The following is a 21800-nucleotide window of genomic DNA, read 5'->3' as shown; positions in this document are numbered from 1 at the left end:
AGTGGCTGACTTTTGGAAATAGATTCCTGAGCCTTTCTTTCTAATCCACCCGAGTCTGCATGCTCCAGGGAGATGCACTCAGCAACATAGTGGTGCATTGGCCAGGAGTTGGCCCAGCTCTCATGTATGGATCAGAAAAATCTACCACTGAACTTGCATTGCCTCCTGCAAAAAGACAGTGGCTCCAAAATTCCCATCACTGCTCCAGGAAGTGATTGTTTCATCTGTGCAGTGGTGCACCTCCCTCTTCTTTGATCCCAGAATGCCTTTGAAAGGGTGGAAGGTTTCGTAGGAAGAAGAGTCTCTCACAGGTGCAGAAGGATATTGAATTAGGCTACTTTAACAAAATAAGTGATTACTACTGACAAAATTAACTTATCTTATGCATGGAATTCATAGTAAAGGGAATATTTTTGTAAAAGTGAATGTTACTGGTTTAGTGTAATTTCTACTGGTTTCCGAAGAAACAAAGAAAAAGTTGGGTGTCTCACTTGAAATATATCCTACTCAAGATTCTCAAGTTTTTTTTACTTAAATTTGCTCCAATTTTGCTTAAATTATGTATTATAGATAGAAGTGACATTAAGATCACATAAATCCTTCATTATGAATGCTTTGAGTAGGTTCACCGCATCCTGTACACTACTAAACCTGTACATTCCAGAGAAGCACATCCTTGTTGTGTTTCCTTGATACATAAACACATCTAAGAAGAATGAAATATTTTCATGAAATGTAACATCCAGAATGTTTATATAAGCTTTCTCATTTCCCCTTTTGTTCCAAAGGAAAAAAGTCGAGAAGTATGAGAGAGAATTACAGGCATTTTCCAGAGCTCATTAAAAAAAAAAAAAATGACATTTCGCATGAAAAAAGTTTCCTTCAGTTTTTTCTTTGTTAGTGAAAGTAAAACTATCTCATAAGATGCTTAGTTAACAAGGCAATAGAAAAAGGTTATTGAGTGAAATTGAGAACGAGAAGACTCAATGTATCATGGGCATCTATTAAAGTTGCCGTCATTTGATATAGCTTATGGAAGTATTCCTTCTGAGCTTGACAAGTTGTATTATAGATAATGATGTAGTTCTAGTTTAAGGAAATTATACCTAAATCAGTTTCACTGTAAGATAAAGTCACATAGCATCTCCACAGCAACTAGCTACAGTAACAGAAGAGATACTAAATTAAAGCTCGGTAGTTGGAACTCACCCACCCATGTTAAAAGAAAGGCCTAGAAATCTTTACCCTTAGAGCCCACAGCTAAAACCCTATGAGGCAGTCATGCTCTGTAAGCCAGGGGGCTGCCATGAATTGGAATCCATTTGAATGAAATGCTTCTGGTTTTGGTAACATCCTCCTTTCTATATGTATATCTAACTTTGCTGCAGTATATCCATTCCATTAATGTTATATAACATACAGTGGACAAGGTTATGAATACTCCTAAGATTTGATACAACATCTCAAGGAAATAAGTTACTAGGACAGAAGATTAGGACCATAGCCTTGGTAGACACCAACGTCAATCAGCATAACATAGTTTACAACAACAATATTATACATCCTACCTTGGTGAGTAGTGGTTTAGGGGTTTTAAAAGAGTCTCAGCAATCATTTAAGGTGCAACTAGTTATTCCTTCCCATCCAGAGGTAAGAAGAGTGATGACAATAGAAATATATAAGGAAAAAAATAGTTCGATGGACTAATGGACCAGTTTTGTAGTTCATGTTTTTACTTGAGATAAAGAAAAAAACAAATATTAAGATTGTCATTTGAAAAGAAAAGCAATTGAATTGTCAAATCTTGTTCTAAAAATCAGTTTATAATAATATGAAAAGCAGAGTATAAATTAGAGCTCTTAGAAGAGTATAGTCTGAATTAAATTTTATAATTATTTATAAACTTTATTTTTGAAAATTCATATTGTAGATTACATGGATGTTTCCAAAGCAGGTTGAACAAGGCACTAACTTAGCCACAAGGAGGGTATTGTTCAGGTCTGCACAGGAAAGGGAGAGAGGGACCAGTCTTCATCCCAGTGCACCAAGCCTTGAGGGCAACATACCGGAGTGGAGTAGTGAACTAACAGAGAGGACTGGGGTGGCTCCAATTCCAGCTGTGGTGACTCTCTACCCAGAAGAACACACTACAGAGAAAAGCACAAAAGATACAGCCTGGGAGAAGGGTGGGTATGCCCAGACCACACAGGTGAAAACTAAGAGGGAGGGAGAGGGAGAGGGGGAGGAGGAAAGAAAAGGAGGAGGAGGAGGAGAGAGAGAGAGAGAGAGAGAGAGAGAGAGAGAGAAAGAACCGCACCTGGCCACCAAGCCTTGAGTACAACATTCCTGCTCAGAGAAGTCAATGCATAAAGAGGATTGTAGGGCTGGCCCTGCCATGAGGCATGACGTCCCCTCACTGACCCACTGCACTAGAAAGGACAGCACTGGAGACCCAGTGCAGGAATTGTGCCCGGTCTGACCCCCACACACTGGGGAGAAACACAAAGGGCGCACAAAAGAGCAGCAAGGGGACCAAAGCACCAAAGTCCCAGAGGAATCCTGAAAATAGACTTCTGACTCGAGGAGCAGGACTTGGCACCTCATCAGACCCATTAGGAAAACATTCAAGAATCAACACACAGACCTGGAAATATTTGCAGGCTTTTTAATTTTCTGTTTTCTTTATGTCTATCTATATAAGATAGGCAAGATAAACAATCCTGAGGAGAAAACAACAGGACCGACGGTTCTGGTGGGGATATGGGAGAGGGGTAAGGGAGGGGGTGGATCTAACAAACTCAGGGACAAGGGAACAACAAATTATCTAAAATTGATGGCAAGGAGGGCAGAGAATGCCTGGTGGGGTTTGATCAAGTGCAATGTACCCCAGAGGAATTTTTGAGAGCTGAATGAAGGTTGAACATGATAGTGGGAAAGGAGCAAAGTAAAATGAAATAGAGGAAATAACTGGGAGGCAAAAGATTTATAGAGGTATAAGTATCGGCATGTAAATATATTAGTATATAATGATAGCGATATAGGTCTATGTATATATAGTTCTATGTTAAGTATTAAGGTAGCAGACAGATTTTAGGCCTCTACTCAAGTTTTCCTTCAATGCAAGAACACTTGATTCTAATAATTTGGCATTCTGTGACGCTCACCTTCTTGACATGATCACTGAAGACAAAATGAGTGCATAAACAATGGTGGTGAAAAAAGCTGATGGTACCCAGCTATTAAAAGACATAGAGTATGGAGTCTTAAAGGCTTGAAGTTAAACAAGCAGCAATCTGGCATGGAAGCAACAAGGCCCACATGGAGGAAGCACACCAACCTGTGTGATCACAAGGTATTGACGGGATCAGGTATCAGGCATCAGAAGATCCAAAACAGGCAATCATATCAATGTGAATGAGGGGGATCAGAGTGGAGATCATCTGTAGACAATTGGACATCCCCTCATAGAACACAGGAAGGAATGAGTAAGCCAGGGCACAACATAGCACCAATGGAACACACAACATTTTTCTAGTTCTTTCTTTTAATTGGGGGCTCATACAGCTCTTATCACAATCCATCCATCCATCCATTGTGTCAAGCACATTTGCGTATATGTTGCCATCATCATTTTCAAAACAGTTTCTTTATACTTGAACCCTTGGTTACACCTCAATTCCCCCTCCCCTCCCTCATGAACCCTTGATAATTTATAATCTTTTTTTCTTGTTTTACCCCAATCATTGTCTCCCTTCATCTATTTTTCTGTTTTTTATCTCCTTGAGAGAGGAAGGGATTATATGTAGATTATTGTGATTGTTCCCCCTTTCTCCCCTCACCTTTCCCCTACTCTGTTGGTATCGCTTCTCTCATTATTGGTCCTGAGGGGTTTATCTGTCCTGGATTCTAGGTACCAAAAGCTCTAATTTGTACCAATGTGCATGCTCTTGTGTAGCCAGATTTTTAAGGCAGAATTGGATTCCCCTCTAGTTCTCTAATGCCCCTCCCCACCCCATTACCATGACCCCAGGTCTACCTTATAAATCTGACTAGACCAGAGCATAGACATTGGTACAGATTAGAGCATTAGACACCCAGAATCCAGGACAGATAAACCCCCTCAGGAACAGTAATGAGAGTAGAGGAACAGTAATGGGAGTAGGCATACCATGAAGGTAGGGGGAAGGTGTGGAGAGAAGAGGGAGAAGGGAGGAACTGATCACAATGATGTACATCTAACCCCACCTCCCACCCCCAAGGGGGGGAGAGCAATAGAAATGTGGGTGAAGGGAGACAGTGGACAGTGTAAGATATGAAAATAATAATTATCTATACTTTATTACGGGTTCAGGAAGGGTGAGTGGGGAAGGGAGGGAGGGAAAAAATGAGGAGCTGAAACCAAGGGCTCAAGTAGGAAAAAAATGTTTTGAAAATGATGATGGCAACATACGTACAAATATGGTTGAAACAACTGATGTATGAATTGCTATAAGAGCTGTAAGAGCTCCCAATAGAGGGATTTATTAAAGAGTGAAATCTCTAAAAAAAACCCAAAAAAAAGCCCAATTCTATCTTACAAGTAGACTTGCTCAGCCTCTGTTCTTTTGTCACCCTCTTCCTTACCCTCTCCCTTTCATTTGTCGTTTTCCCCTCTGATACTGGCTGTAGGAGGCAATATTCCAAAAACTGTTCAGTTTGGAAGTGAATGCTACCAACAACTTCATCAGCAGCGAGGCAAACGCTGCTTTATTCAAGCCTCCAGATGGGAACCCAGCCCTGGACAATAACTTGATTGCAGTCTTGTTGTGACCCAGAGTAGAGTACACAGTTAATCCATGACTTGACTCCCAACACAAAAGAAATATGCAATGGTAAGTGATGTTTCAGGCCATTAAGTTGGTACCTTCAGGCAGGATAGAAAATGAAAAAAAAACAGGTTTAGCTAAAGGGTAGTCTTGTAATAGAGAGAAGTAGGAGGCTATTTCTGAGATGAGGAAGAGGTTAATCTATGGAGAACCCTAAAGTCACGATTAGGATGCTGAAATATTGAAAGTAAAAAAATTATTTTATTATTGCTGTTGAGAATATACATAGAAAAATGTACACCAGTTCACTGGCATCTGCGTGTACACCTTAGTGACCATGATGACATTCTTCAAACTGCCTCATTCTCATTTTTCTTTTCTGAGTTTTTCCCAACTCTTGACATAAATGCACTGCCTTGTAAGTTTCCCATCTAAGCCTTCAAGCTGTCACTTTGATCCTGTACACCTAATACTTAACAGAGCATAATGCTCATGGAAGACCTTTTTTATTTTTTATGCTTGTGCTTGGTTTTAAGGAAACGTTAGGGAGTATTTTTGGTGTAAAGTTTACAGATGATCTCTGGGCCATACTCTAGGGGTTCCTCTAGTCTCCATGAACTCCAGAAAGTTTGGAGTCCATGAGAACGTAAGAGTATTTTCAGTATTTTCTACACAAGACAGAGTAGAAGTGACCCTGTGGATGTGCAAGACTGTTAATATTCATGGGAGCAAGAAGCCTCATCGTCCTCCCACTGAGCAGCTGGTGGATTTGAATTGCTGGCCTTACAGTTTGCACCCCAATGAGTAACCCACTAAGCCTCCGGAGTCCCTTGTGAGTGTGGAAGAGAAGTAGATATAGTAAAATCAAACAAGCCGAAGTCCTGCTGCATATCTCTTGTGTGGGGACCCTGCTTTAGAGAGAGCATGTTAAGTAGCTAGCATCAGGGATGGGATGTCCATTGAGCCAACATAGGACAAAGCTGGATTTTCCCGCCGATGGGCGCCATGGGCGTTGAACCTGGATCAGTCCACCTGGGCCAGGTGATTGCAATTCAGCCAATGGGATCGACTTGGGGTCGTTCACCACGCCTCCCCCAGGAATCCTTCAAAAGGCAGGAACCGGGAGGGAGAGGGGGCTTGTCTTGTCTTAGCTCGGCTGGTCTGGTCATCTTGTTTCGGAGGAAACCTGGGAAAGAGATCTTTGCGTGAATCTGAGCAGTCTCTGCCAGGCCGCATGGTCAAAGGAATCCTATGGGTGCTGCGTAAAACCTGAAGCTTCTTTGAACTCTCATTAAATTCACTTGGATCAGGAGCCAGGCTTCGGCGTGAATTCTTTCTCATGCGGAGCCAAGGACCGAGGTTGGAATGTAGCCCGGAGAGAGAGACCTTACACATCCACTCTATCACTACTGTGCCTTCTTCTTTGAGCCCTTAATTCAACCTCAGTGTCTTGGTTACCTGAAACAACCATTCAAAAATGCCACCCGGGTGTGACTTTAAAGAACTGAAATGTAATCTCTTACATGTCAGGATGCTGGAAGTCTGAAGGATGACTCCGGTGGGGAGACCCTTCTTTGTCTCTTTCTGCCTTCAGTAACTGCTAGGAATTCTTGGTGCTCCCGGGCGTGTAGATGCATCATCTGCCACAAGTGTCTGTCTTTATAGGGCATCTTTCCTTGTGGGTCCAAGTGCATTCTGCTAATTGCATAACTCAGAAATGACAAGGTTTTCCACCCTCCTCTGGTATGAGCGCACCAAGATAACGGAAGATAAATTGTATTTCCAAACAGGATCACATCTGTAAGTATAAGGGACGGAGTTTGATACATAGTTTGAGGAAAGCAAGTCATGCAAAACATTAAGCAAACCTAGTCTACTGGTCCATCTTTATCTCTGACCAGTCTGTGACCTATTTAGTTGGAGGCTTTCTGTCTAGCCATACTTGCTAAAATCATAATGTTAATTTAGGAGTTAGAAATAATTACATCCAAAGCATAATTACTCAATGGGATATATTTAAACTAAACTCTCTCATACACGTTAGTCATAATATTAATCACTACTGTTGATTTATTTCTAGATATAATGGTAATAGAGCAAACTAAATTGATAATGGTAAATTAAGAATTTACAAACGTAGGATTTGGCTAAAAGATACCGAGAGATAACCCTACATTGAGGTTTTACTGTCGGATTTCTCACTTCTCCAGAGTACTCTTATCTTTCTTTCATGAGCATGGAAAAACCTGAGCTCATGAGTGCCTCAGGCAAGTGAGATTGAAGGTCTTCTATGGGATTGAAGGAAAGATAATCACCAAAATCTAGGTCAAGGTTCTATTTATTCGATAGAGCATTGTTTAAACTAATGTTTTAAATTTAAATCAGCACACATTTGGATACATGTTTCATACCATGCCTATTAGATATTCTTAACAACTGCACACATTGTAATCTCATTCTGTTTCACTTTGAGGAATTTCCTCACATCAAGTAGCACAGGCATTAAATTATCATTACAAAGATACCAAACTTCCTTCATTGCATCTATCTAGTTCTCAAGACACATGTCTTGGTGATATGTGTCTGAAAGTCTTAGAAAGTTCAATGTATCTTTTCAGAGAGAGAATGGAAACACAGGGGTTGTGGTAGAAAAAGAGTGAAACAGAATGGGAAAAATGGCAAAGGCAGGGGATCAGGTCTGATGCAGCACAAGGGATGTTTGCCCTCAGCGAAGCAGAATGAATCCGCTGATAATATTAGAAGTTGGCACAGATGTGAAATTCTGAAGAGTTATTAACAAATCTAAGAAATAAGAAAAGTGAATTGTCTTAGTCTAGGTTCTCTAGAGGAACAAAACTAGTAAAGTATAAATGTGTGTGTGTAATATTAATGGAAAGAGGGAGAAAGATAATTCTCAAGGAAGTGTCTCTTACAATTGTGGATACTGGCAAGTCCCAAATCTGTGGATGAGGTGTCAGCTGCAGGCTTCCCTGATGCATGTGCTTGCTGGGTTGGTGAATCCTAAAATCATCTGGTCAGGCTACTGATTCATGTCCCAAGAAACTGAAGTCAAAGGATGTCTTCATCCTTTGTGGGAACTTTGTGGAAAGATATTCATATATAGGATGCACCCTTAAGGAACCATCAGACAATAAAATAGAAGATTATTATACCATCCACAAACCACTGAGAATCATGGCCCAGTCAATTTGACACATCACTTTAGCCATCACAAAAATTAAATATTGAAGTTTTATAAGATGATGAACCACTGATGGCTAGTAAGTGTCATGAATTCTCCATTGTGAGTAATGCTATGAGTTATATTGCATATAATCTATATTTCAATAATTCTTCTTTTTCTGTACACAGTTTCTGTATGTTTATTTAAATATAAATAGCACCATATACCAAGTGACTACAGGTACACAGTGCTTCACATCGATTCATTGATGTCCAACTGCATATGGTTTCATGGTACCATAGGTCCTTTTGCTATTATTTGTTTTCAATAAGAAAGTAGTTCAACTTTTGTTCATTATTTTCCCTGGATGGTTTTAATGTGCACACACCCTCAGAGTGAAGGAGCAACTCCTGCACGTCTCCCACTCAGCCATGCCTCTTACCTGAATATGTACAAAGTCCTCACCGGTTGCTGGTATGATCCCTGTCAAGCCCAAAAGCACATACAGCAAAGCTGGCCTCCTGCTGTCCGGAGAGACCAGTCCCTTGAGGGGGACATCATGCTTGGTAAAGTAGAGGGGCATCAAAAAGGAGGAAGGCCCTGGACAGAATGGATTGACGCCGTGGCTGCAGCAATGGGCTAACTGTGGGGATTTTGCAGGCACGCGCAGTGTTTCACTCTATTGTGCGTAGGGTCGCTATGGGTGGGGATCAACTCAATGCCACCTAACAACTGCAACATATGCAGAGGAGACAGTTCTCGGGCTTTATCCAGGTGGTTCCTAATAGGTTTGAATAAAATAGACTTTCTCAAAACAAAACAAAAACTCACTGCCTTAGATTTCAACTCATCCTGACCCTATAGGACAAGGTAGAACTGCCTCTTTGGGTTTCCAATACTGGGAGTAGACAAACGCATCTTTCTCCTGCAGAGTGCCAGCTAAGTTTGAACCGCGACTTTGTGATCAGCTGCCTAACAACCCCCTCTGCCACGAGGGTCTGTAAAGGGGACTTTGTCAAGATGAAACTAGAGATTGTGAATGGCCTAAACATTTCGCCTAACACCCAAATTGCTTAGGATCCGAGTCTGCAAAACATACCATGGATGTTTAATGGTGTCTATCTGTACTTGGCATTTAAGTGTACACAAATTAGGTAGGTCCTCGAGTTACTCTCAAATCATCTTCCATTTTATCAATGTGTACAGTTGGTTATGAATGTTACCTTCATAGGAAGGAACGTATGAGGGAGCTTCCAAAAGTTATTAGGGAAAAACTTCCCATTACTCTCTAATGCCATTTTTGCACAATATTTTAGATTCCCCTCATTCATCATACACTCAGCTGAAGTGAGGATACAAAGTGAGTCTTTAAAAACTAAAGCGGCTGCTAGGTTAACAGCCATAAAAAAATGAAATTACATTCTTTGATGAGGCTCCACATAACAATAGAGCTAATTGGAAGAAAAAATTTATTAAAAGATGTAGAAACAATGTCAAATGTGGGGGTTTTGTTAGAGAAGAGCCAGGTATTTGCATGCCAGGAACTTTGAGATCCGGAGGGAGGACTTACTGATGCTGAGCACTGGCAGTGAGGTATTAGAATAGGCTGATTCTGATCAATCGGATACATACTTAAAACAAAGGGGAGCGAGGCATGGCGATAACAACTGACTTGATATACCAAATGTAGGCAGAGGCAGATCGTGTGAAGGAGCAAGGATTTAATGAGAACAAAACCAGGTTCTGGCTCTGTTCAATTGCTCTAAGCATTGAGTTCTAAAAAGGGTTCTATCAACCTAGTATAAGGTGCAAATTCATGTCCATAACTGCCAGTGATCTAGAGTGCCATGGAGGTTTTCTAGGCAAGGGGAAATATCCCTGTTGAATTTACAATTGAGGTTCAAACAGGTGAAATCAGCGGCAAAAGTAGAAGGTGGGCCAGCCAACACTAACAAACCCCAGAATCTTTCCAACACACTGGAATAAGGGTGATCGCAGTTCGCCATCGCCCCTTCAGAGACAAGGTGGCCTAGAATAACGGAAGTAGCAGTGGTCAAGAGGAAGCTGGACTGCAACAGGGATTGCAAGGATGGGCTCCATCAGAACAGCAATTGGGAGGCTGGTGCAGGACTGGGCAGTCTTGGTTCTGCTGTGCACAGGGTCGCTATGAGCTGGAATGGACTCAATGGTACCTAACAATAACTACATCCCTTCCCTGACAGTCAGAAACACACATATACACTAGCTAATTAGTTCCTTTTTGAAATGTTCTCATCAAATAGATACATACACATGCACACCAAAGCACAAAAGATGCCAAGAGTCTACTGTTCATCTTGTATTGTACCTTCACTGTCTCCTGCCTTTCCCGGGCTTATATCCTCACTCCCAGAGAAGTGGTTCTCAACCTTCCCAATACCTTTAACACAGCTCCTCACCTTGTGGTGACTCCCCAACCATAAGATTATTTTCGTTGCTACTTCATAACTGCAATTTTGCCACTGTTATGAATCAGGTGACTCCTGTGAAAGGGCCGTTCACCTTCCATAGGGGTCGCGACCCACAAGTTGAGAACCACTGTATTAGCGCATCTGCTACAGCCATTGCCGCTGTCTTCTCTCTTTTCCCAGTGCCACGCCTCCATCTCACATGGTCCAATTCATTGGTTTTCCAAGCTTATTTCCTACTCTCTTTCCCTGGGCTGCAGCCTCTCCCCAGCATTATCAATAATTTTGTTTGTTGTCAGGTGTCACGAGTCAGTTTCAACTCAGAGAACAACACCTGTCCGGCCCTGCGCCGTGCTTGACATGGCTCTTATGCTTGAGCCCAGTGTTGCAGGCACTGTGTCAATCCAGCTCAGCTTGCTCTCCATGATTCTCTCCCTCTTCTGTCAAGGACAAGGAGGAATGCTCCAACCTGGAGAGAGATGAATGGAGGGGTTGGAGAAAAGGATGAGGCCCAATGCAGGCCTGCCTTTTAGGTAAAATGTCTTTAAAAAGAAAAATTAGTCTTGTCACATTGCAAAGATAAACCTTATCATATTTTATAACCTGTATCTTAAAGAGTATTTGTATCTTCCTGGCTGTTTTCGGGAGAAGGGGGCAGAATGTAAGAGTAGAAAATCCAAACTACACAAACAATCCATTTGTGAGTTGAAGTTCTGCTGCGTGAGTTGAAGTTCTCTTTGCTGACAGGCTCTCTAAGTCAATCTGTAAGCATTGATGTTTATAACTTGAAGCATCAGATGGTTTAGTCGGCCCTCTTATCACAAAGATAGAAAACCACCAGATTTAATTTACTGTGAAGATATAGTTATGTTACATACTTTACGTTGGCTTCTCAGGAACATTAGCACTGGTTCAAAGAAACCATTGGTGTTTTAGGGATCATACAAAGGCTTTCAGCAAAACAGGGGGCTGAAATCTAGTTCATCACGATTGGCTGGTTTTGTGCCCCAGACAGAATCACAATCCCTAGAGGTAACTGTGCATTACTTTGATGCACATTAGTTCCTTTTGCTGGTTAACCTGGTCTCAGTTTTTGTGGGGCTGAAAGGAGGAAGCTGTTTTCAAAATCTTTCTGGAGTAGAGACCCCCAGTAAGATAGCCAGGACACCACTTCAATAGATAAATGATTTCATTTCGCAGATTCTACGAGCAGATAAATGATTTCAATGCTTTTCTTAAATCTGTTTTAACATGTTTTATCATTAATAAATCATTTTACTGGGGGCTCTTATAGCTCTTGTAATAACCCATGCATTGATTATATCAAACACATTTATACATATAGTGATTTTTCAAGTTTCCATTAGCACTGTAATGATAATCTCTTCAAATTTATTCAGATAAGCATGATATCTGAATCAAAGATGCCTTGATTGAATATGATACGAGGACCTGGTTCTTCCCACTTCCCTGAACCATGGTTTCTTGTGGATTTAACTGAAGCATTTCTTGGCTACAAGTCCTTTTTAATGAAGCATTAAATAATTTAAATTATGGTACAATAGATTTCCATAAGAGGACTACTCAAAGTTTCCTCTGGTATACATACCCAAAGCACTTGCCACTCTCTAAATCAGTAGTTCTTAACCTTCCTAATGCCACGACCCTTTAATATAGTTCATGTTGTGGTGACCCACCAACCATAAAATTATTTTCACTGTTACTTCATAACTGTAATTTTGTTACTGTTGTGAATCAGGTGACCCCGGTGAAAGAATCATTTGACCCCCAAAGGGGTCGCGACCCACAGGTTGAGAACCACTGGTCTCAATGCATGAAGTAGTCTGGTGACTCATTGTCACTCATGATTCAATTCTTCCTCTACTTTTTTTTAATCTTGCAGGGACACCAAGGCTGTAAAATAGCCATCTTTTGGAATGGTAGGTAGCACCAAGCCGAAGATCAAAAAGTTGCTGTTTATTTTATGACAAGCTATGAAACAAATGACAATCTTTATGTTTTAATATGTTCTGACACATTTTTTACTTTGCTGTTTTATGCTTACTTGGTTGACAACTGACAAATATGCCATATTTTAGGTGCCACGGGTGCATACTGATCCATAAAAACCACAAGATGACACTCTTCTGATGCAGATGATTCCAGATTGCACACCATCACTACTTTTCCATTTCAATCCAGTCAGATACCATATCTCAGTTCCATTCAGAAAAGTGTAGTACATTAAAACAGACTTCTTCTCCCAAGTAATTCTTGTATTTATCTTGTTGGCATTCAGTCCTGTAGGAATGTAGAAACATGTCCTGTTTAAAGGCTTATTTTAAAAAAAAATATTCTCAGCTCTTTCCTTTTTATTTTTTCCCTCATTCCCCAGTTCTCATCTGATGTATGTTCTCATGTTGATGTTTCCCCTTGATTTCATGAGGAGGACCACTGAAATTCCAGTGGAGACCATTCCTTCATTTCTTATAAAGTGGTATGAACAGCAGCATCTCTTATTAATTGTTGTTGATTAGCCAAAAGGCAAATATTTAATTAAACCTTGAGAGATAATAAAACTGCACATGAATTATCTATTTAAGAGCACATAGGTCGGCTCATTTCATTAAGATGGTTTAGCGAATAAGAATGTCTCTTACACCCAGTGTTTGTTTGAGCAGGTTGATTGTTGGAAAACTAAATTCCCGAGAGGGATGGTGTTGTTTTGCTCCAGAGTCATCTATTTGATTTGTATTTACTTTGTTACTCACTCACGCTCCATTAGAAACACTGCTGATCACAGTACAGATTAACACTCTAGTTTATTATCCTTGTGAAAGTACACTCAGGAGTCATTAGTGACCAGTTTGAATGGCACAAACCTCTGAAGAGGAAAAGATGTAGCTGGTCGGGAAATAAAAGGCAGTTGTAGGTTTGTTTCCATCTGCATTTCTCTGGCTTAGTGCTTCCCTTGGTGCTGCTGTTCTGTGGGTTTCCATAGGTAAGAAGGTCACTTTATTATCAACCAGGTGGCTTTGAATATTTAGTTCATGTCAGGGTAAACTGGCCTCCGACACTGAGGGGCCTGTAGGCACAATTGTACAGTCATAATATCATACATCATATAATTTTACGGTTATAATATCATACAAGATCATAGTAACATCATAGAAGATAGGAGACGGAGTAAAATAAAGGAGTCAGACACATTTCATAGTAGCATGCTCACCTCTGGGAAGGCCATGATCTCAGCAGCCAGGCCCGTGCAGAGAGAGGAAGGAGGAGGGAGAGCATATATTTCTAATCACAGCTTATATAGACTCAGGGGGTGTGCAAGTCCCTCTGATTACAGGTAACCACATCAAAGGGGGCTGTACAATAGGCATATGTGTGACAGGAAGGGGATGAGCTAGGGGCTTAACTGTAATAGGAAAGGGAGGTATGATAGGTACACACGTGACAAGATGGGTGGACCCTAGATTCAAGATGGCAACCTAACCTTGGTCATCTTTGACTTGGCTTGACCTTGTCTTTGTGCTCTCCCTCAGGGAAACCATTCACTACCCTTATCAGCAGGAGGTGGGCCCTACTTAGGGTGGGACATACTATAGAGTCTGATAACTCTAAATAGCCAAATGCCTCAGGGAGATAACCTCTAAGTAGATTGTGTAAAGTCATTCCAAGTGTAAAGTCATTCCCCATGTGTTGCAAGCAGCATCCTTGGTTTGGCATATATTTGTGGGGAGACAACCTGGGGAAAAACCCTTTGGCATCCCACAAGTTCAAAAACATATGTGGCTGTACAAAGAAGCAGTAAATATATATACATCTCCAGTGAATCTGCACAAGATTCAACAGGGGCCTACCCAGTTTCTTATTGAAGCCCAGAAAATGGAAGGCTACCACAGCTAAGCAATGAGCCACAGGGGGTGCAGCATGTGAAATGAGAAATCAGGGCACATCCCACTAAAGGACTGCTGAAAACATGCCCTTCTTCATCGACTTTTAACATTTTCTGTTACTGTATTTTTTTATGGTGGTAGATGATATTAGGGTATATGTTAATGGTCTTACTTTGCGCAAAGAAATTTTACATTGGTTTCATCCATGTACAATATAGATACTGTGAAATTTTATGTTTAATGAATTCTAAGGAGCCATGATGCTGCTGTTGGGTAAACATTGGTGTCATAGCGGTTAAGCATCGGGCTGCGATCTACAAGGCAGTCAGTTCAGACCCACCAGCTGCTCTGAGGGAGAAAGATGGGACTTTCTACTCCCTTAAAGAGTTACAATCTCAGAAACGCACAGGGTCAGTTCTATAGGGGTCACTGTGAGTCAGCATCAACTTAAAGTAACCTCAAGGTCAGCAATTCAAACCCACCAGCTGCTCTGAGGGAGAAACTTGAGGCTGTTTTCTGCCAAAAAGGCGTATAGCCTAGGAAACCCTATAGGATCACTGTGTGAAATGACTTGATGGCAGGTTTATGTTTTTATTTTATTTTTGATGTGACTGAGATGTGCTTGTCGTTCTATAGTTATTGTACCTCTGCTGATGCCACCAGTGACCAGCCTCATGACTCCTCCAGAGGCTTTAAGTTGGAGACCATGTTATTGTTTGTGACCTGTATAGAAGGCAGGCCTTTTATCTAGGAATGGATTGCATGACTGGCATTTCAGCACAGCGTTGCTGAAGAAATGGCCTTGCTCTCACTCTTATTTGAAACTAGCCAATGTACCACAAAAGCATTGACATTAGTTTCAATATTATTTTTCCTTGTTTTGTAAAGACACAGATCAGGATGCGGATCTGATGGGAAAGGAAACTTAAAGATTTCATGGAGATTTCAAGCGGTGACCTTTTCTCTTTCTTCTTTATCTTTCTCCCCACCCCCTTTTATTTGTGGGGCGTAACATACACGCAGAAAACGTGTAGCACACAGTTGCCCAGCCCAACTTATCAAAACAGGGACAGTGCCGCAGGAGGTCCCCGATTTTTGAACATGTGTGTCGATGCGTTTCAATTAGGCTGTTGGCAACGAATATTGAAAGTGCCATAGAATGTGAAAAGAGTAAATAAATCTATCTTGTTAGATATACAGGCAGAATGCTCCTTCAGGAAAAGGATGGTGAGACATCCTCGCAAATACTTTGTACATGTCAGGAAAGACCAGTCCCTGAAAAAGGTTATGAAAGTAGAGGGGTAGCGAAAAACTGGAAGATGTTTAACAAGGTGGATCAACATAGCATCTATGTTCACAAAGGCATATTATTCTATAATTTTATATTCTAGTGATGACTTATAGTTGCTTCATAAAATGAGTTTGGCAGTATGTTTTCGTTTTTATGTTCTGCAATCATTTGTGTAAAATTGGTGTTAACTTTTTTCTAAATGTTTAATAGATGGGCTTTTTGATTTGGGGGATTTTTTAATAGCCAGATATATTTCTTCTTGTGTTATAGGTCTGTTATGGTTTTTTATATCAATCTGTATTAATTTAGGCAGTTAATGTGTTACTAAAATTTTTCTACTTCTAGGTTTTTTAATTTGTTGGAATACTAATTTTGTAATAGTGTATAATTTTTTAAAATTTTGGTTGGCTCTTCTGTGAGGGAGTCAATTTCATTCCTCATTCATAATAGCAACATTTTCTCCATTTCCTTTATTATGTTTGCCAGTGGTTCCTCGATTTTTAAAATTATCTTGCAGAATCAATTCTTGTTCTGTTGATTTTTTTCTATTTCCTTTTTTCTTTTCGGATTCATTGAGTTTGTCTCTAATCCTTATAATTAATTTTTCTGGTGTTTTGCTGACATTACTCTAATTGTTGTCAGCATGATAAGTTGCTAATTTGCTTTTTCCTTCATATTTTTCTCTGATGCTTCCTTTATAGAGTACCCTTTGAGAACTGGTCTTGTTCTGCCTAAAATTTTTGTATGTGTTCTCACTTATTTCAAGGAATTTTTAAATTGCTCTTTTTAATTCTTCAATTATTTAGTGGATTTTAAGTAAGAAGTTCAATTTCTATGTCATTGATTTTTTTTATCTGATTTTCCAATTGCTGATTTTTCTTTTTATAGAGTTGTGATCTGCAAAGGTTGTTTGTAGTACCTCAATGTTTTAACATTTATTGATACTTGATTTGTTGTCTAGCACATAATCTATTTTGGAGTCCCTTCCATGAGCATGGAAAACGTATATATTGTTTTGTGAAATAGTCTGTGTATGTGCAAAAGATAAAATTGATTATTCATATTGCTCAGTTCTTCTGTATCCCTGTGGATTTTCTTATCACAGGACTTATGTTTCCTCAGAACTGGTGTATTAAGGAACTAATATTGTTGTACTATTTTCAATGTGTCTCTTCAACTCTATACGAGTTTGATTAATGTATTTTCAGGATTTTCATTAGGTGCATATATATTTATTATGTTTTCTTTGATTGTGGCTTTATAATTATATGATGGTCTTCTTGATATCTCCTGATGGCTAGGTTATCACTTTGACATCTATTTTTTTCAGAAATAATATTGTTACTCGTGTTTTTGATTTGATAACCATATATATATATATATATATATATATATACTAACCAATCAACCAACCAACTAAACTATCTAACTATATAGTTATATATATATCAAAAACCAGCAATAAAACCTTGCCTATACATATATGTAGTTAATTACCTAGTTAGTTAGTTAGTTAGCTAGCTAGCTAGCTAGTTTAGTTGGTTGGTGAGTTACTTAGCTAGCTAGCTAGCTAGTTTAGTTGGTTGGTTGGTTAGTTAGTTAATTTTTTTTGCTTTGTGTCTGAGGTGTTTTTCTTGTAAGCAGCATAATGGTTTGTGCTTTCTTATCCATTCTGCTAGTCTCGCTCTCTTAATCCATTCACATTGAGTGTTATTATTGTAGCCATGGTTTTATTGCTGTATTTTTGCTGTATGTTTTTATGATGCTATTGGCTTCATTGTTTAGCATTATTTCTATGTTGGTTTTGTGTTTCTGGATTTTCTTGTCAATTTTTTCTTTGCTATCATTTTGTCTCATTACTTAGGAAGTTCTTATGGCATGCCTCATTTTTATTTTGCTGAGGTTTCATCATTATCTTTGACATTGTTTTTAGCTATTTTCTTTCAATACTTAAGGCAGTTTGTTGTCTTTTACAAACGAATTAATTTCTCCTCCATTTGATTGGTTCATGTCTACTCTGTTCCTTCTATTACTTCATTATTCTTTTATTTGAAGAATGTTGTCTCTGCTTCCTATTTTGAGTCTTGTAATTTTTTTCAAATCCATAGATTTACATTATTTATTGTTAAACTTGATGCAGAAGCCTAAAGACCAATGAAGAAACCAGATTATTTGCCAATACAACTTCAATTGATCAGATGGTGGCAAAAGTCAGCACAATTCCACGTGATTTGAGCCTGGGCAAATGTGGCCAGGCATGCTGTGCCTTGCGGGGAGAGGGGAGCTCCTTACAGACCCAGCTTGGTTCTTCTCCAACGTATTCTCTTGGAATTGTACCTGATCTTATTTCCATTTTCATTAGAATGCATTGGGGAATGGGCTGATTCTGCTTCTGTTTCTTGGCCAGGAATCTCTTGATCCTGAAAGTCTTATGAGATGACATGGTGAAGTCAGAGTAACCCCACACTCAGGATGGCGGAGAAACGGAGAAAAGGAGAAGGTGAATTTTGGCATTTCTTTCACTTTGTGTAGTACAAGAAATAGGATACTTTCTTGATAATGTGTTGAATCTAGATTACTATCTGTGTTTGTTGCTTTCCTGTCCAAAGAACTCTTTTTAATATTTTTTTGGTAAAGTTTGGGTTGTTTTTACAATTTTTTTTTCTTGTCTGAAAACATTTTTATTTTTCCCTTGTACCTGGAGCATAATTTTGCTGGATATAGGATTTTAAAAAGATTTTAGTTAATTTTTTTCAAACCATTTTATTGGTAGTTGATGCAGATATATTATTCCATAGTTCAATCACATCAAGCAGTACTGTACAATTGCTGCCACCATCAGTTTCAAAACATTCTTTTTCTTCTTGAACTCCTTGACATCAGCTCCCTTTTACCCCTACCCCTCCACTACCACCACCTCTGTATCCCCCATAAATCCTTATTCTACTTGCTATCCCTATAGGTTCATCAATCCTGGGTTTCATATACGGAAACACAGAAAATCATGCAACATGAATTCAAGAGTGTGACTCCCAATTATACAACACATTGGAGACAAAACCCAGATATGAACAAACAGAAAACAAAACAAAAAAAAACAGAAAATATTGAAAACCAGATCAGGCTGAACTTGCATCAGAGGGGCATCAATTGAGATGGTTTTAACTGCTTGTCAGGTTCATCATTTTGATCTATAGTCACCTCTCCAATGCACTCTACTTGCTAACCACTTTGCTCCCATCCCTCCATTATGGGTACAGAGAAATCGCCAGAGGCTTATTTCCTATGTAGATCCCACAAATGTACCTTTGTCTCCCATAGCCATGCACAGGTTTCTTGATTATTAGTTTTTCCTTTCGAGGTCTTGAATATATTGTTCTATTGCCTTTTTCCCTGTGTGGTTTCCATTGGAAGATCTGAGTTCATTCTAATTGGCTCACCTTTATATGTAGTTACTCTTTTCTCCCAATTTTTTCTTGGGGTTCTTGCCTTTTCTTTGATTTCAGATAATTTGGCTATGGTGGATTATAGTGATTTTCTTTTGGTATCAATTCTGTTTAGGGCTATCTGGCTTTATGAATGGTTATTTTCTGTTCTGTCACAAAGTTTGGGAAGTTCTCTTTTAATATTCTTGGACAGTTTCTCTGGTTATTTTTCCTTCTTTCTGTTCTGGAATGTTTATTGATTGTAAGTTGTTCTTTTTTATGGTGTCCCATACAATTCGTAGGTTTTCTTCCTCTGTTTTATGGATGGTTCTTCTTGTGTTTTGGTCTCAAGATATTTATCTTCAAGATAATGGATTTGTTCTTCAATTCTACTGCTTTGTTCTTTCTGGGTGTTATCTAGGTCTACTTGCTTTGTGTTTGTTTTCTGGGTTTTCAGTTGGAAGTTTGAGGTAGTTTATTGTGTCAACCTGGCTGATAAACACATGTGGGACTAATTAAAGGGCAGAGAGATAAATGGCTTGGTGAGACTCGCCTTTCAAGTTTTTGGGTCCCTTGCTTTGTGATAGTCAGACCAGGGTGCAGCTGCCTTAGCAGTTCTCTATTTCAGCTTGCAAGGCTGACTTCCTACAAGACATCCCCAAGGAGAAGCCATATGGACCTACCCCGATGCAGCCCTGGGTGCTGGGGCAGTCATGTGGAGACCCCTGCCAGCACTGAGATGCTTACAAATTCACTAACTCGGCTTTCCTCCTGCAGTTGGCATCATTGTGTCTGTTTCGTGAGATGGAGGAGGACTTTGTGGATTGGTGTTAGACATATGGGTTAATGTATTAATGTATGAGTCTGGGTACTTCAGAGAAACAAATCCACAGCAACTCATGTATAAGAAATAGTTTTATATAAATTTTAAGTGCACATCAAGAAAACATCCATATCACCCTGAACACACCTGATCTCATCTGATCTCGGAAGCTAAGCAGGGTCGGACCTGGTTAGTACATGGATGGGAGACTGCCTGGGAACACCGGGTACTATGGGCTTTAAGCTGGAGTGGCACCACTCACTATTACTCCTAGTGATCCACATAGCATTGCTTCAGATCAAGGAACTCCACAGCAAATATAGTGGGGCAAGGGGCCCATTCTCATGGAATCCACTGGTCGTATCATGTTCCTCACCATCCTGAAGCTGCCGGCTTGATAGAACGATGGAATGAACTCCTAAAGACACAGTTATGGTGCCAACTAGGTGGCAACAACTTGCAGGGCTGGGGCAATGTTCTCCAGAAAGCTGTATACGCTTTAAACCAGCGGCCAATATATGGCGTCGTGGCTCCAATAGCCAGAATACATGGGTACAGGAACCAAGGGGTAGAAGCTGGAGTGGCACCACTCACTGTTACTCCTAGTGATCCACTTGCAGCATTTTTGCTTCCTGTCCCACCAGCCCTGTGTTTCTCAGGCTTGGAGGTTCCTGACCCAAAGGAAGGAACTCTCCCACCTGGAAACACAGCATGGATTCCACTGAACTGGCAGCTGAGAATGCTCCCTGGCCACTTTGGGATTCTCATGCCTTTGGATCAACAGGTCAGGAAGAGTGTTACTGTACTAAGTGGTTGGATTGATCCTGATTACCAAGGAGAAATTGGACTGGTGCTACATAATGGAGGTAAAGAAGAATATGTCTAGAATTCAGGAGGTCCCGTAGGCCGACTCTTAGTGTCACCATGCCCTGTGATTAAAGTAAATGGTAAATTACAGCAACCCAAACCTGACAGTACTTATAATGACCCAGACCCTCAGGAATGAAGGTCTGGGTCACCCCACCAGGCAAAAAATCACAGCCAGCTGAGGTGCTTGCTGAGGGCAAAGGTAATACAGAATGGGTTATAGAAGAAGGTAGTTCTGCCTATCAGTTGCGACCACATGATCAACTGTGAAGCTAAAGAATTATGTACAGGTGCCAGGTGGCAAGGGGTAGATTGAGTTAGCTTATTGTGCCAACCTGACCAATAAACACACGTGGGATTAATTGAAGGACAGAGGGATAAGTGGCTCAGTGAGCCTCACCTTTCAAGTTTTTGGGTCTCTTGCTTTGTGATGGTTGCACCAGGGTGCAGCTGCCTTAGCCAGTTCCCTGTTTCAGCTTGCAAGGTTGACTTCCTACAAGACATCCCCAAGGAGAAGCCACATGGATTTACCCCGATGCAGACCAAAGTGCTGGAGCACCTGTGTGGAGACCCCTGCCAGCGCTAAAATGCTTACACTGACTCAGCTTTCCGCCTGCAGTTGGCATCATTGTGTCTGTTTCATGAGATGGAGGAGGACTTTGTGGATTGGTTTTTGACATATGGATTAATGCATTAATGTTGGACTTGTGGGCTTGGGAAGCACTGAGTTGGGATGTTTTCTTGATGTGCACTTAACCTTAAATAAAACTCTTTCTTATACACGAGTTTCTGTGGATTTGTTTCTCTAACGTACCTAGACTCATACAGAGTTGCAGAATTATTTCTAGTTTTTAAATTTGTTCTGTCAGATTTCTCTGGTAGTGCTTTCTTGAGTTTTCCTTTTCTTTCTGTATTTTCTGTTCTTTCTGTATTTCTATTGACTTGGTCTCTCATCTGTTTCAAGCAGCTGAAGATTGCTCGTTTAAACTCTCTATGGGAAGATCCAAATTCTTTGATTCCTCTGAAAGTTCACCTTGATCTATTTCTGCACGTTTG

General features: G+C 40.1%; 1 pseudogene; it reads left to right on the top strand.

Moving 5' to 3' along the window:
• The first annotated feature begins 19996 nt into the window (after window positions 1-19996).
• On the top strand, window positions 19997-20115 carry LOC142443998 (5S ribosomal RNA; annotated as a pseudogene).
• The last annotated feature ends 1685 nt before the right edge of the window (window positions 20116-21800 follow it).

This window comes from Tenrec ecaudatus, chromosome 3 (assembly GCF_050624435.1).
Source record: "Tenrec ecaudatus isolate mTenEca1 chromosome 3, mTenEca1.hap1, whole genome shotgun sequence".
In the NCBI taxonomy this organism is placed as follows: Eukaryota; Metazoa; Chordata; class Mammalia; order Afrosoricida; family Tenrecidae; genus Tenrec; species Tenrec ecaudatus.
The sequence above is the reverse complement of the archived record's forward strand: the minus strand, read 5'-3'. Positions and strand labels throughout refer to the sequence as shown.